At 39.9% G+C, this 18,054-nt stretch overlaps 1 protein-coding gene and 1 long non-coding RNA gene across 8 annotated transcripts in view; one reads left to right on the forward strand and one right to left on the reverse strand.

Moving 5' to 3' along the window:
• LOC135164646 (E3 ubiquitin-protein ligase Rnf220-like) overlaps positions 1-18,054 on the reverse strand; it is a 68,354-nt gene that overhangs the window by 33,675 nt on the left and 16,625 nt on the right. The gene's annotated exons all lie outside the window — the stretch shown is intronic.
• LOC135164410 (uncharacterized) lies at positions 1,054-2,436 on the forward strand. The gene is made up of 4 exons (XR_010299292.1): positions 1,054-1,335; positions 1,426-1,657; positions 1,762-1,883; positions 2,107-2,436. It is a non-coding gene; the product is annotated as an uncharacterized LOC135164410 (long non-coding RNA).

Below are 18,054 nucleotides of genomic sequence, written 5' to 3' on the forward strand. Positions count from 1 at the left end.
ATAACCTCGGAATGAAGAAATTCACTCCATCATCAATGTTGCCAATTCTAAATACCAACAGTGCCCAAGAACCCATAAATAACCCATCACTCGGGCGGAGTTATTAGTCGTTGGGCTATCGATATCTCCTCAGTCGCAAATATTCCCCCGAAGAAAATACAAAAAACCCAACAAATTAAAAAAAAAATCCCCTGAAAGTATCGAACTGGATCGATAAACGAAAGAGATGAAGTCGAAGAGTCGATTGCATTTCTCGCTGGTACTATAACGCAGCGGTTCATTTTATTACTTCAAGAATATAAAAATAAATAAAAAAAAATAGATAGTTGACTCGGGTGAATCAAAAGCCCAGCACTCGGTGCAAGCGACTGTTGGTGTGTACATCAGTGTAAAAAGGCATTCTGCCGCTCCCTTAATTGAACGATGCCCCCGGAGTTATGGACGGCGCGAGAATTCGATCGAGACTCCGTCAAATATTTATTATGTATTTGACTCTTACGTTTAGCCAACTCCCCTCATTTTATTATTTATCCCCCATTTGTCTTATTTTATTCAACCAAGTAGTGATTCCAAGCATGAGAAAGACGAGGGGGCATATGAAGAGGACGAATTTTTTTTCACGTGATAGTCGTTTCGGTTTTGCATCCTCTTTAAAGCTAAAAGAGAGAGGTTGAAACGACATAGCCTTCCAGATTTTACGGCCTTTTGACGGACCACATCTCACGTACCTGGACGACAGAGATGGCTCGTATGCTTAGCAACAAAGTTGCGAATTTGCATCGGCCCGCACACACCCTCCATCAAGCTGTTATCCCTATCTCTCTCGTTTGTCCCTCCGATCACCAGCTCAACATAATCCAATGAAAATTGTATAGAAAGGAGAGAAACGGATAAGACAAGTGTATACACACTCGGTTCGTTTAACCCGAGAAGTTGAGATGGGATCGAGTCAATTTGTGATTTCGATTACGACTGCGCCGGAATTTTCAAAGATTCTCGATGTTTATATGTACCAGTTTTATTCATTCAAGGGAGACATACGAACCGGAGGAATGAGAGTAAAAGCCGCTCTTAAAAGTGCCAGTGTCCGCTCGACAGTTGGATTGGAATTTTGAGACAAAGTCGTAAATGTAGACTTGTATGGTACCTGGTAGTCCATTAACCAGTTCCTTCGAACACTCTTCGTACTCAGTGGGAGGGAGGCGTGCTAATATCACCAGTTTTGTTGAAAATCTTCGACGCTAAACAGAGAAATTTTTAGAAATTTTCCGGGAGTCCTGTGACGGGTAGGAAAGTCCCATTGTTATGGAAACACCTGGAGGATTTTACACGACGGTAATTTGATTTTACGAGAGATTAACATTTCATTGATTCATGTTTAATACTGGAAATAATGGAATAATGGAATTTTTTGGACTCTCGCAGGGTTGAATTGGGTAAATGACTGACATCGAAGAAAATTCAAAAAAAAAATTATTTGATATGAGAATTAATGCAACCGAAAAATTTCTGGTGTACAAGATACAAAAGTCCAGAAGATACGGAACTTCACATGAATTTACTGCCCAACCAAACGTTTCGAATGCACAATGCATTCTTGGTCAGGTTTACGACTGAATTTTGGAAAAGAAACACATTTGGGAATACAAAATTACAGGTACAGATAACCTGTTGCTCTCGAGCGATTAGGGAAGAGTGCGTTTGTACTGCTCTTCCGATGTTCTCCACAATTACGAGCTTTGATTTTTGTTTTTCTTACAGTGTTTGACTTGATAAAACGGTGTAAATTTCCAAAGTACTGCGCTTTATTCTCCGCAACAAAATTGAAAAAAAAATCCGAAGGGTAGCATGAGAGCCTTTTACGGTGGATAATGGATCGACCGGTATATAAACTTCTAAACCTTCTACTTGCTCTCGCCTAATATTACGATTATAATATAATAATAAATTATTGCTATTTTTCGCCTCCTCAATCCATTAACTTGACTAATTTATAGAAAAATAAATGGACAACTCTCCCTGGAATGTAACAAATATTACTGTTCACTCCATTTCTCAATATTCAGTCCATTCATTCCATAGTTTTTTTTTTCTGTAATTTGACAGTGGTTGGCTCGAGGTTAGGTCGCAGCACGAGCGATACTCCCACCAGACAATGAGTGATATTGGAGTCCTGCCGAGCGGTTTTACCCGCCCCCGGACACGCCGACAGATAAAAAATTTGAAGGATTGAAGCGCTGGATGTGTTGAAATTTCTACAAACTGCTAGAAAAAATATAAATCTAATGGACTTCTAATAAACTTGTAATTTTTAAGCCGACGGTATTGAAGAACAAGGGGGAGCACATGAAAATATCCGATTTTCCGGGGATTTTCCTGAAATTTCAAATATCTGAACGCTATTGATACGTTCATTGGTGAATTTCTCACCTAGGAGATACCGTAATAATCGAAGTTGATGAATCAAATCTGATTTTTTATTAATGACATGTCTAATTCCACTCCATAATTTTCGTCGTACGCCAGTACAGTAATTAACAAACAGTGCGGTACCTAACAACGAATGTTTCGGACTCTTTTGGGGACATTGATGACTCCGGTGGAGTCAAGGGTGGAAAAATAAAGCGATGAAAAACCGCAATGAGAAATTTGGTGAGAAAAAAAAAATCACGAGATGAGTGGCGGAGGAGTCTGGAAGCCAAACTGAACAAGTATAAAAGCGCAGAGAATGAACGAGCGGACGATGGGCCACTCGCCATTAGCCGTCGGTCTCTCAGCCCGGGTCGTAAGTTTCATCGATCGTTAAACCTCGCACTTAATCGTCATGTCGGAGCGGCGTTGTAAACTTATACTGCCCTTTTCTACTAATTTTTTTGAGTCTTGCATCGCTTTTTTTTGTTATTTTCCAACGCAAAAGCTCATGTTCGCGCACACATTTACAGTGATGATTTTATTTATTTTTTTATATCAGTTTATTTTATCTGACGGAGGCATTGTGAATGACGGATTCGCAGTGGGCTTTATGGATATTACGAGGATGGGCCTGGGTAGCACCCTCTTGTACGTCATTCTGCCGACGGGGTGGTACCGTGAGGGGGGAATATCCCGTGTGGAAACACCCGTGGATATTCAAATGTCAGATGGGATCAGCCGCTTGACACATTTTAACGTCTCAAAATATTATTTGCACTTCTTCTTACACCCTCCGACTTTTTCTCATTTTTTGGGTGTCTGTTTGTATTATTTGGAGTACTGAGAGAGGGATATATATGCTCACTCATTCAAATCCCTTTATTCGGGTGAGCTTAACGATTTCAATAACCGATTCGATATCACGGAGACGTTAGTTTGCATCCAAAGTGTCTCCGGGCGTATCAACGCCGATGTTTCTCCTTTTCTCAAATCCGGGATTTTTCCGGGCTTCGTGGAAGACGGAATGAGAGAAGGAAAATGGGGGCGCAGTGTGCTTGACACCCCACCTCGCTATTGTTCGACATCTTCAAATATTGCATTATTTTCTTGGAGTCCCGCGCACCACCCCACCTTAATGCTCGGGCAAATGCCAGACAGAGTCTAATAAACTTTCGTTTATATTCTGTAGTTTTTTTTATTCGCTTCGTAAACTGACAATTGGTTATTTTGGAGCTGGGAAGATTGCGAAAAATCGGGGTATGTGAGCAATTGTGTCTGCTGTATATGCAGATTTTTTTAAATAAATTCATTCCAAGGTTAATCCTGGACGAAGCGAAACATTTGATAAAAACGATTTTATCATTTGTTCAAAGTGTATTGAGTCACTTTTCGAAAATTAAAATATTAATCAATTATTTAATAGATATATTGACGTCCTAAAATGGTGCAACCCTAGCCTTCAAAAGACGTTACAGTAAAATTTTGAAAAGAGGATGTAGGAGCTTTCCGTGGAAAATCGTTAAATATCTCGGGTACAAAGAGAAAAACCGACAGATAGGAATGAGAAAAATTGGAGATCGACGGGGCGTGAGAGGACTTTTTAAAGAACTTCCGGCGAAGAGTCGGTAAGATGAAGAGGTGGATGGGTGTGAGGATTACTGTGAGGTAACGGTTGGGGGCGTCGTACACGGGGGTTTCGGTCGGCTGCGGTGAAATGAAATGATTATGGCCAAACGATATCAAAGAGGGAAAGACGACCTAAAACGCGTCCTCGCGTATTTCAATTCTTCAGCCTGACATGCTGCCAAGATTGCGTATTTTTAAGCTTCCCGAGATATCTTCAAGCTCCAGTATCGTTCGTTCCAAGTACGCCCTCCGGGATGGGTTACCAACTTATGTTTCGTTTAACACTGAGAGGGAAAATCGTCGAGTAAAAAAAAAGTCGAGCGGTGGTGTATAAATTCGAAAAATTCACGTTAAAAAGCAAAATATTCCTCTGGCCTTCCTTTCAATCCCAAAAAACCGAGAACAAAAACATTCAAATCAAATAAAACTCAAGACGTCTCTTCCCGTCGATTGCTATTAATTCTCCCAGCGACCTGTCCGACTTCTCCGCACATAAATTATTCAAAAATATCTCTCTAAACAGTCGAAAGTAATCGAGAAACATGTTGCAAGCGAATGAAATTAGCCGCGACCCCCAGAACAATTAGGGGACTGGCAGTAGCGATTGGAGGGTGATCGATGTTAGAAGAGGGTGTTGGTATCAACTTTTTGCCATCCCACCGAGATCCAACTGTCCTTTAAGAAGCTACCACCAACCATATATCTGCATCAAACCGAAGAATAATCGCGTAAAGATTAGACAGTGACCAGCTGTGCTAATCACCCCTCTCCCTCCAACTTCACCATACGGGTCAGTCCAAAAACATCAAGGATTTTACCCCTGGGGGCTGTTTTTGCTGTGTCATTCATAACGTTTCGACCTTTCTCTCTCGGTCTGTTGATCACCGCAACTCACAACTCTGTCCAAAGTTGCTTTGCCCCGAGATTGTAATAAAGTAACGCTAGAGCACTATCGCATTTACCAGAACGTGAGGTAGCCCACCATCACGTCGTCTCGTTTTCCCCGGGCATGAGGCATACACTCGTAGAGTGATTTAAGCGGAACTTGGTGGGACGCACAGATGCGACAAATCGACGCAAGTTCTGTGGATCGTAAGGCATCTCTCCTCGTCTTGGTTTGAGTATCGTTTACAAGGTGGGGTAAACTCTTGAGAGATGGAGGAGGACGAGAGAGAGAGAGCAGCTTCAAGTGTCAGTAAACACCGTGGCTGGAGTAACGTCAATCTTTCCAGGAATTTTTTCAACAGATTTATGAATGTTTCTGTATACTCAGTGTATGCATGAACAACAAGAGGGTATGTTTTATCGTGATCCGTATTTTTTAATTTTGAAGGATTATGCTCGGTGAATTATTCGAGTTGCTGAGTGGAAGTAACCTCAGATGAGGGTAGACCGCAAATTCTATGTGTCCGGATGAGCTTCTGACCCGTAAACCAATAGCGGCATCCGGACTGGCCTAGGTGGAAGAGTATTTCCTTGGGAAATTAATGGAAAATACTTCTCGTAAGAATTGGACTAGAAGAAGGGGTTCATGAAGAGAGATAGTCAGTATAAAAGAGGCCCGAGAGAGGAGATAAAATTAGGGAATTAATCAAAGCCACCTCTCATACATTTGTCAAATTTTCGTAATTTTTATGACGATCCCATTCACTGATCCGTTAATGAACAATAAGATAAACATCGTGAAAAACATCCGGGAATGAATGCCCCGATGATAACGATTAAAGCAGAGTTCCACCGAAACGATACAACCCATACCGGACTCATGATTTTTCATTTGTTCTCCCCGTGTGGAGATAATTTTGATAATTAAAATGTGAAATTCAATATGATATGATCGTCCACGAATGGACCATCCCTGGGTAGGTGTATAATAGTATACACAATGGAGGACATACAGAGAACTCTCTTTCTCTCTCTCTCTGTACAGCACTATCGGATATTCAACGCGAAACACGGACGGAAATATTATCCGTACGAACGGACGTGGAGCATAAATGAATTAATATCGACGTGTAATAAAATTGAATAACGCGAGTATGCCTAGAACGTTATATAGTAAGCGGTGTAGGCCCCTCCGAAACGATGCTCTGGGCTCCTGGTGGTGTTCAAAGCTCGCGAGGCTAATGTAGGGTGAAAAGGGGTTCGTTGGTAGTGGGTTGTGCCTCACGCCGAGGAGATCAAGGGATGAGGAGTAGCACCATACGGACGAGCCATTTAAACTTCTCATCCCCCTAAACCACGCGTCTGTCCGCATTCTGACTTATACGAAGGCATCGTTCACTTCTATTTTACCCCTTGCTGTTGGTTCAGCACCGACGAGTTGTCGGTTTTACGCTGACGGAAATATTTTTCAATGTGATTCGTTCATGTGTTATGGTTTTTAATGATTTTTCATGATTTTTCTGGGGATAACAAATGACGGTTATTCGTGTGTATTGACATGAACCCTCAGAGTAGTTAATTCGTAATAATTTGAATCCGATGTATTTATACGTTTTTTCACATGGGATATTCAAATAAAAACACAAAATTCTCTGCAATTGTCAATGTAAACCATAAATTTATGAAATAATTCCTCTCACAGATCCCCAAATACCAAAATTAAAACCTGTCATATACTTCTCAATTAAAATGCAATAAATCTCGTTGTATTTTCGACTCATTGGAATGACGTGTAAACTTTGATGAGCAAAACTGATTTTTTTATGCCAAAATTTCATTTTTTTATAAATATCTTTTTTTCAAAATTTATGGTTCAATATTGGGATATCGGCATTAAGGAGAGCACACTTCCATCATATATCCCGACGAAAAAATTGATAAAGAATCTTCATTCATCGCTTTATCAGATTTCATTCGGAATTATATATCTCGGTGAATATAATAATAACGTCAGTGAGTATTCTCGAAAATTCCAACCGCAGCCCCTGATAATTTTATTCATTTTTCTTGGGCAGACGATCCTCTCCAGACTGGGTTTGCCTATGGTAATGCGAGACTGTCACCATACTGGTGAATTTTCTCACCACCCGTGCTTCCTCTCCCTGTATATTTTTCACCTTCTCCACTCTCGCCTTTTTCCCTCGCCAAATACTTCATGGTTTGTTCAATCCCACCCGGCTGCCTACCATCCAGAATATTATCACTAATTAACGACAAGAGGATTATCGTGAATCTTTGAATTCTTAACGATATATCCCCAGTCTCTAGCTCACGGGTGAATTTACAATATAGAATTTATCCAGCCCTGTGATTTTTATTTTACCTCCAACTTGAAAACTCGAGCATTCCCAATGCGATTTACTCGTATCATTCAATGTCAAACAGAAAAATCCTCCAGTATTTGCCATTTTTTTTAGTCTCAAATTGGGGTTGGGATTAAAAACATCAAAAAAATAAAAATCACGAATGACGGTAGTTGGACTGAGGGGGAGGCAAGGGAGAGGGCTTTATGGGATCATACGCACAGGACTAACGGAACAGCTGAGCGTGAGGGAGGGCGCAGAGGAGGGCTTGAACTAGGTGCAATCTCGAGGATAATATTGACGTCGATGAAAATAAACTCCCAACAGCGACGAATGAAAAAATGTCGATATATGACAGGGATGGGAAAAACATTTTTTCCCGTTTTTTTTTTTTGACAAACTTTTTTTTTTGTTGACTGTTTTATTTACGTTTTTTCTCGTAACCCCAATGACGCAAATGGCCTAAAACAGACATACATAGGCCCCACGGGGTCGATTCTCGAGTCAGTTTTCTAGTGCATATAAAAAAAAAAAATCTATGAATTTTTCCAAGTGATTTTTCCTTATAAATTGAATGAAATTGCCATTCAGATATTGTGGCATCATGTTTTTACTATTATCGGTTTTTCGTACAAAGTTTAATAGGTAAAAAAAAATCGAGTATAGAATGAATAAAAACAAGTTGAAAGTTTATTCATTCTGATCGAAAATAGCTTCTATCTCATAAAACAATCCACTGATGCGAGTGGGTATGAAACTGATAGCATCAACATATCCATTCGCACATTTCAAAAACTCCCGCATTTATGTGGAACCAAAACTACATTCATATCTCTCCCTCTCCCACCTCCCCATGACAGTGGATAACCTTTTATTAATTAATAACAAATGCATTTGGCAATGAGTACGATGGTAAATAAAATGATATCCCTATCAAGTTCGCTCATATACTGGCAATATGGGGGTTGTAGACGAGAGATATTGAATGGCCCGGTGGGAAAATTAAATCGCCTGTGAATGCGTCCTACCACAGTATCTGTCCAATCTGTCAGCCGACAATGAAACCTTACAGAAAAGGGGAAAATTGGGAGGAAAGTAGACAGCAAGTGCGGATTCTCTCGGCTAATGATAATAATTAATCAATCAACCTCAATATTTTTTTCCAAAATCGAGCTCTCAACTGACTTTAACAAGAATAGCTTTGAATCTAATAGAGATTTAGCAACGAATTTTCTTTTCATATCCAGTTACTGACAAAAATCAAATACCTCAAATACCGATTTAAATCGTAAAATTTTACATGCGAAAAATCGACTCAACAACTTGTATCCATTCAAACATCAGATATAGTCAGTTCATATCCCTCGAATTTTGATTATCGTCTGTTATAACTCGTTCTATGGGCCGAACTACAACAGGAATCCATATACCACTAGCGATCATTCGCTATATTCCTCTCGGAAATACAGCCGGGCTCTATATCTGGGTACGTCAAGCCGTTTATATCTCACTCACTCTATGACTGTTTCACCTAAACAATTCCATTCTCACGAGACACATTTACCTACTAATTTTCCCAAAAATAAAATTGTTTCCGTGTTTTTGTAAAAAATATTTTTACTTCCCTAGCGGAGGCCAACTGGTGGCATTAGCTGGTCCGCGGATGGATTTCACCGTACAATATTTATTAGGAGAAGGGGTGAAAGACAGTTTGACAGAGGGACATGTTTATGGAGGATAAATCACTCCGTCGCATCTGTTGAAATGTTTCTTGAAGATGTTCTGTAATTCTGGATGGAGTCATTGATGTCCCTGACGCGATAATTCATTAGTGATAAATTGAATCATCTCGATGGTGAGTAACATTGCTTAAAATAATCGGATATGCGCTTTTCACATTCAGAAAATTTTCTCGAGAGATTGGAAAAAGGGAAAAATACATATGCAAAGAAGTTTTAAAATACGCACGACTATGAAGACGGGCTTAACACCCTCGTATAACCCGGAGAATTGAAGGGGGAGAGGGGGGATCAGGGGGAGACAAGATTCGACGCGGGAGTGAGAAGAATGCTGTCTTGCATTACTGTATGGGGTACTCGAGAAAAGAGCCAGCCGGCTTGAAAAAGAGGGCTTCTATTTGTCGGATCGTCTGTTTTACGAGGCTACATCAATCTCATTAAATTTTCAGTGTCGCGTTGAGTGGAAAAATACAAATTATTGTTTTATCCGGTTTTTCCATTTTCTCTGGATAAATGGAACGCGATTCTTTATGAAAAATTGAGATTATGTGAGTAGTATTGATTATGTGGATAATGATTGAAAATTATTGACGGGTATTTTCAACACGGATCTTCCTCATTCCGGGGGTTCGTGAATTTTCAGATTTTGATCAATTATTTCATACACTCGGATTACACACAATTAGAGAAACACCCCGAAAAAAATTTAATTTAATATATTTTAAAAGAAAAGCAAATATATTATTTTTGATTTTGGTACATAATGGATCTGAAAAATTGTTCCGACTATAGTAGGATGTTTAGTGCTCGCTCTGCACCTTCAAAAAATTTCCATATTTTTCCCGACTACCCTTGACAAAAACTGGCTAATTTAACCTGAACATCAACACCTTTTATCCCCCTCTCCACAGCATCAACATCAATGAACCCACATTTCCACTTGTGTCGCCAACTACAAATCATTTCGCCAATAGTTATTCACAAACTGCACAACCTGATTAATCATCATCCCAAACAAGCTTGAAATCAGTTAACCACTCTCGCATGCGCAATGATTAAAAAAAAAACACAAAACGTCTCGTGATTTCAGCAAAAAACCACCCGCAAAAAACCATTGGCGCAGCATTTTTTTCCCATGTTACATTCAAATTAATCATTGAGTGCGTGAAAGAGCCCGATAAATCGCCAAGCTTGTTTGCGTGTACCTTGACATTTATTCTTTTTAATCCGATTTTTATTTTAAAAGCGTACATTTTCTCTGTGTTTACTATGGGAATCAGAGTCAACGAGAGTCAAAATCAAACGCGTGACCATGTAGACAGAGCCAGCAGGAATTATTAAAAACAATTCATATGTGTTCGACAAAAATATGCCGAAAAAAAAATTACAAGAAAACAGAGAGGGGGCGGGGGGTTGAAGGGAGAGAGAGAGAGAAAAATGGTTGGGGTATGTGACGGTGGTATTGTACCGCCGACCGATATTAAAATGCCAGTGATTGATGCGTGTACCGTGCACTGTTATGTACGCTACTGCTCCAACCGACCACTGGAATTTTCTCTCCCCTCCCCTCCCCCTACCATCCCCCGCACTTATCACCCCACCCATTCAACTTAAAATACACGGGGGTTTGTCATAACACGGATGATATTGCATCTTCTCCCACAATCTCAGCGGTCCTGTTCAATCCTTGGACTTGTCCCTCTCACCCCCCGCCCTCCACCGCTCCTTTTACAGAAACAAACACGAAATGGTTATAGTTGTATTTTGTACTACACTGCCAGTGGCTATTTATATCCGCGTAAATCATGCTTGTGTATTTCACAATCACGACCTTACACTCTCTCTTGTACATATCCCAAGTATCCCAACGAGATTGCCCTCGTAAATTCACCCATTCGATTCCACAGGCCTCTGGAATTGGACATATTCAGCTACATTATGTATTAATGTTGATGTTGCTGTTAGTTGTCGGTTGTTTTTTTAGTGGGTGGAATTGGGAAGTTAGTGGGAGATTAATAATCAGGAGATGTGAAAATCTATTTCGTGTTTGAGGGTGGTTGGTGGATTTAGGGGTGATGAGATTGATAGGTGGAGGGATTGACGTGTGGGCTTTGTTGGGGAAATTACTGGTGAATGATTTATTTTTGAATTTTTAGTGAATATGAAATTTTAGGTGTTAATGAACACTTTAGACGGGGACTGATGGAGATAATGGAGCGATTAATTAGGGTTAAACGAGGCTTCTTAAGTGTCAACATAATTCTTTAATTACTATAAAGTCGGAGGGGTAGGTAAGAAGTCACGTGTGCAATTAAATCGTTCTGTCAGGGTAATTTGATTGATATTGAAATTATTGATTGGCCCTTTGTTACACTCATCATAAAACATATTTTGAATAAAATATGTACTCAAAACATGTTTTATTATGACTTGATACCACGAATGCGATTGAAATTATCAGAAAAATAAATATAATGAATATAATTCGCTACAGTCCACAGATGTACTAAATAAATCAATTCGCATGCTGATTAAATGCCCCAAGTCATCGCCAGGGGCTACGATTTCCTGCGATTGCAATCAGTATTAACAATCATTTAATTGTCATTAACAACTGTAATCGCACGGACTCCAATGAGCAGGCCCTGATCATAACGTTGTTTTTTTTATTAAAGAGACATTTTCACCCTAAACCGCCCCTCCTCCGGATGACAAACGATAAGAATGAAATAACCCGGTAGGTATGGCAGCAGAATTATCAGCTTGGAATGTTGCAATAAATTCGTGCTACTCATCTCCCCTCCCCCTCCCTCCTCTCCACCACGGTTGAGATTCACCCCTATATTGTTAGTTGGACAAAAGAGTCGCCGCGGACCCCTGTCAAATCGATCTTCAAGACCTGCGCAAGTGGACCCATCATTTTCTAAAGAGAAAAGAAAAAAAAAATAACCTAGGGTTTATCCTAGAGGATATTTATGTGATGTATATCTCGTAAAAATAATCATATCAAATACTCCTGATACAGGAACAAATTTCTTATGGGACGATTGGATATTCAGTATGAGGTAGTATCGTTGGGCTGTCGCGTGGGCAGCCGCTTTATCGCTTTAGCGTCAGATTAATAAGCCGCACAACCGGCGAAATGTTCTCTCTTCGTTCCACTTCCCCATATACTACGCATGCATCACATGTTTGCGTGCTCCCACATGTATACACATATACGTGGATATCTAAAAGGCGGTAATAAGTACCATATAACGTATGTTCTGTTACATGTTGTTGATGAATTTTCATTTTTATCCGGTTGAAAACATACTTTAGTCTTAGATAACAATATTCAAACTAATGCATTCTTAATTCTGATGTAATCAACTGCTTGCGAGGCAGGCGCGTTTCACCTGAAATTGTTTCTCTTTCCGAGAATTTACGAACCAAGCGAGTTTGGGGTGAAAAAAAAATTAGTTAAAAAATCAAGGGAATGAATTAAATTGCAATTCGACATATTTCGCGATAACGGAATATCCGATGAGTGGATTCCTCATGTTAAATGTGACACCATAATAAAATCCGCCCCAAAGGTGATCGTACGCGCGATTTTTTTTTTGCAGTAGTTGGCCAGTTAATTTTTCTGTTTTTTGATAATTATGGCACACGGTCTCATGAAACATTGCACGGAGGAATTATTTGATATGAATGACGTTATTTTGCTCCTCAAAATTTTTTCAACTCATCGTATTTTATTCGATACAGAGCGATGTAGAAGCAACGAATTGAATCTGAGAATGGGTAACGCGAGTGGGCAGCGATGTTTATGGGCTCACATAAGGGGTGGCATAGTCGCTCGGGGTGTGTTATATCGTTAAGCTGAATCCATAACCCACCACCCCACTTTCCCCCATCCCTCACCCACCCCTTTTCTCTCCTGCATGACATATGATCTTCCATATTGCTGTACACACGTATATTCCTCGTTCACTTTCATTCACCACGAAATGCGCGGCTAGTGGCCAGGAACGTCGAGGCGTGCCGTTCGCGCGCTCATGACTCCACTTGCGGACGTTTGTCACCGCTGCCTGTGGGTTTACACACCGGGCTACATAATATCTCAGGGTTAAATCGTTATATACCCTTCTCTCTTACTCCGACGGACCCTTGTGAAAAGCCCAGAGGGGGGGGGGTGGGAGAGGGAGATATCCCAACAAATGAAAATGTCGACAGGATTGCCTTTATAACCGTCAACATATCGTGTAAATATTGTGGGGACATGTTTTTCTAAGGATGAATGAAAGGACTTCTTTGAGGGTGGAACCAACGCCGGTGGGCCTGATATATTAGTTTGACTTTTTCGCGGCTAGATGAGGATGAAAAATAGACAACATTTAAAGTTTTATAAGGGATGTGAATGATAAGACAGGAAAATACCCAGTTTTCAAAAGTTAATTTTCGTACTGAGAAAAAAATATAATTCTAGCAATTAAATATTTTTCACTGATAAATATACCTTGCAAATTTTTAAATTAGCTATTGGAGCTATTGGAAGTTAAGTTCATTGAATTAATTAAAAGAGAAATAACGGTTACGAGTGTTTATATAAACATAAACAATGATTTAATAGGGAGAAAGAATAGCTTCCGATACATTTTTAGAACAGACGTTACTTCCTCGTGCCATTTCGAATAAAAAAAAAGTTAAAGTTAAATCCACTGCATTTTATATTCATTTATATACACCACATCTAATATTAGCCTCTACCTATGCCCTTATAGCTTATCCCTTTTCCCCCAAACTTTTCTCTGCCTGAAAAATGTCTACAAAAGGTGTGTGAAATCCAGACATTTGTTTTTGCTGTGATATCTCCGATAACGTGTACACAACATCCCGAATAAAGGAGGACCTATCACGACAATGTAAAATCCAAAACCGAGAATCTAAATCAGGCTGTGAAAATCCTGAAATCGTCCAATCGTCGCCGACAACATTTGGCGTTTCACCATACGGATTTAAACTTTATCACCGAGTGAAAATCTCTAAACCACCCGAGATACCCACATACGATGTTTCCTCCAATGCCTATGCCTATTCGTCAACGCTATCAGACCGCTTCTGCCCCGTCTGTATCCAACGAGGGGTTGCTGTTGCTCTTTTATTTTTTTATTTTCGGCAAGGGTCTCGGGGAAGGGGGGGGGGGAGGGTGGTAAAGGGAGCTCTCGGTCCGGTGATTTTAAAGAAAATCGTTGAAAATTTAGAGCGATCACACGCGTACAAATATCCCAGTGGGAGAAATGAGGGGTGAAGTGGGACGGGGGGGATGAATGCTGAAGGTGAGAGAAAGCGCTTATCGGCTCGCTTATCGTGTGCTAGGGCTTTAGGTGGATTGTCGGCATTGGCGACAGTCTGTATGCTCACACTAACACCCACACAGTGACACTGTCCTCTGCGGGTTTGTCTCTCCCTTTAAACGTTTCGCCCGCAGGGGTTAACACTATCCTCACATGCACAGATTTTCGTAGCATAGCGTCGACAAATTGGTTGAGTTATAGCCTCAGCAGCGATTTGTATCATCTCAAATAACATCATTTTCATGTCCCATGAGAGTCTCGTCCTTGATCGTTTTTTTTTAATTTTTAATTGAGCAAATCCACTCCAAATTGGATAGTGAAGTCGATGTTGGGGATTTTGACCTGTGATTTGGTCCAAATAATTTGTGAAAAAATATGTAATGGATTATGTATTCCTTGTGCAGTAAGAGCATGTCATAATAATGAAAACTGAGAAAGTCCTTGTCATATTCCAAAATCATTTCGTCAGTTCTTTCCTGAACTGTTGCCCCCGGGCGGCAAAAGTTTATCGTGAATTTTCTGTGAAGTCGTTTACTGCCAAAGGGATGAGAGTGCTCCCCCTCTCTTCACCGAATTCGTTTACTTTCTATTACTTTGTTTTATCAAGGAATGAGATCATTACCGTTACCCAAAAGCTTGTCTCCTTTTTCTCACTCCTCCCTGTCTTTTTAAGCCTGCCAAGATCCTGGCAGTGTAACCTCCTCTCAACCACCACCTACCCCCTGTCCCTAATTTTCAGTATATCCACCATGAGCAAACCAAGGCACCTTCTCGCATCCTGTGACAGTAATTTCACTTAATTAAATTCCGTTCTTTCGTCTCTTTAGTTGATAGAAACTCCCGGCTATCTTTTCCTTTGGCCGTCGAGAATTCTATTTTCCTCCAAAAGTCTTCTGTCAAGTTTCGGCGTTCGCACCGATCGTGTGACGACGTCCAGGCACAGATTGTCCTTTTTTTTTTATTTCACTCTTACTCCCCACCCCCACCTCCCGTGAGGAAGAGGGGATGTCCTTTTCTTTTTCACCGGTAGCATTTGCCGTTTGTATTAAATAACAAGAGGAGGATTTTCTGGTGCGGATAACGAGTCCCGGTCGTTCGTCGAGTGCCGTAAGAAATTAAGGGGATTCGTGAATTAAGGCACACAAAATTCAACTCCCTCCCCTTCATCCATCCTCTCCTATCTCACTTTAAAACTGTAGACAGTACCAAGTACGATCTGGATCTTACCCTTATTACCACTTCATCTGCAATTAACATTTATGACCAGTGGAAAAAGTAATTAAATATTCTACGGATGATGCGGAATGGGACAAGAAACTCGTGACTGAAGATTTTTCACTCCTTTTTCGCTTGGGTATATAAAAAATGAAAAGATTAAAATGACTGTTAAATATTTGACGCTCGCAACTCTCACCGTTCCCTCACTTTTGCCTTGTACAAAGAAATTTTAATGGTCACTGTTAGGCTTTTTAATGCCCATCAACGCTGACCAGTTTTGACCCGCGGGGGGGATGTTATTGTCTTTCCTAGTAATGATAATACCTCACCATGGTAACATTCTATAATTAGTGTGTGTGAATTATTAAGGTGTATTGCTCTCCTTGCGGCTTGTAATCAAACACACCGTTATTACCGTTTCAAAATACGTTCGAAGGATTTTTAACGACAAAACCCTACTGGTATATGAGTACAGGAGGATGATTCATCCATGGAGAAAAATTTTCACATCATTGCGTCGTGAACAATTTAATAATTTCAATTCTTTTGCTCGCTCTAGTGGAAAAAAATCCGTAACGCAAGCTATTTCACATTGTGAAAGGGGTTTAATCGAAGGGCTCGAAATGCTGGAATTTTTGCAAAAATAGCTGGAGACAGTGGTCAACAACGTCGATTATTAAATCGTCAGTTTGTACGGAAAAATCCGAAAAACATTTTCGCTGGAAGATCGGATAATCTTGAAGCGGTCGCTGGGTGAGAGTGTCATGGCTATGAAGTGAAAAAGCTGTTAATTTATCGTAATCACTGGGTGTGACTAAGTAAGTGAGCCGACGTCATGTAATATTCTTTATTAAAATATCGAGAATTCCCAAGAACCCTCTAGACTCGTTCGTTATTACCACGGGAAAAGGCCAAAATCCTCTTGCCCCTAACCGGATATCGTCTGAAAAACTTTGCAAACTTGTCTCCCCTCTCCTCCCCCTCAAACACCCCGTCCCGCAAACCTTCTACGTCTACTTTTGGTAATTTAAATACCCCGTCCTCAAAAAATTCAATACCGAAATATTTCACAACTCCTTCTTTCTTATGTCAGTGTTAAAATTTTTGAATGCTCCTTCATGGCTTGTATAGAAGGTACAAAACGTATTTATGACCATGCCACTATAAAGTAACCGTAAAATTACGGTTCCCATAATTTTATCACGACTCAGACATTAATTTGGTAGTAAAAGTGAAGAGTTTGTTGGAATATTGGTGGGATTATTCAACTCAGTGAATGTGATTTTGTTGTATACGAAATTTAATATCTTTTTCTCTCTCAATTGATTCAAATGACTGGGAAAAATGGTTTTACATACGATTTATACCTGTTAAAAAAAAAAATCAAGTTCAATATGTGACTGACATATCACTGGCAAAAGCGTCGACGCAAATTGATTCGAAACTCCCCGATAATTTCATCATGTATAAAGAACAAAAATGGGAATATTCATATTGGAGATTTCGAGTGCACAAATAACTCGAAAAAATTTGTTATTCTTTTGATGAATTACAGAGCTGATGCTGAATCACTGCCGATAGAAACGATTTTCAATTTCATTATTATTAATACTAGTGTACGACAAACGTTTAAATCCTAAAGAATAACAAAAATGCAATATCACCGATTTCACCAGTCACCCGGGAGTGAGAGAGAAAAAAAATATAAACACCCAAATCCGTCATACGGAAGTGAATACTGATGAACGGCATTTTGAAAAGCGATGAAAGTATTCCCGGATATTGCCGGCACGCGATTTGACGAGTACGAGGTACAACAAAAAAAAAAACTGGATAACAAAAATATAACGGCCCACTCAAGTGAGCCAAAATCAAATTTCATTTTTCTCGTAACAAATGGAGCTCAGTTTTCAATATATAAAAATAGATAACTATGGCGGTATACATGGAGGATGGAAGGAGCCGAGTTATGAGGGACATGAGAATAGTTTAGTCATTAGGAGACACACTCGCAATGATATCTGATTACGACGGGTGCGGACGAATGCATATCCATAGACGCAAAGTATGACGACTCGTTAACGAGGCACATGGGAGCATCGCCTGTCGGAATAAATCCGTACAATTGTTTTTGTTGTGTATGAGGCCGATGGTGCTACCGCGTGATGACACTAATTGTGGAGCGTGCATCCACGTGATGTTAGCGCTATATATTTGATAGGAGGAGGGAAAAAGGAGTTGGTTAGGCCAGGGGAGAGGGGGGGGGGAGAGCTTTGCAACGTGAAGAAAAATGAGGTGAAAAATTCATGCGGATGAAATTTCTACGAAAAAGTGAAAAATAGAAAGTTTTATCGACAGAACGTGCAATTTTTTGTTATAGATAATTTATTACATTTCTAGATAAAAATATTTTCTATCTAAAAAAATGTTAAATTGTTCTGGTGGTTTGATTTTTGTTCATCAAAATTAACC

Source organism: Diachasmimorpha longicaudata, chromosome 7, assembly GCF_034640455.1.
Source record: "Diachasmimorpha longicaudata isolate KC_UGA_2023 chromosome 7, iyDiaLong2, whole genome shotgun sequence".
Lineage (NCBI taxonomy): Eukaryota > Metazoa > Arthropoda > Insecta > Hymenoptera > Braconidae > Diachasmimorpha > Diachasmimorpha longicaudata.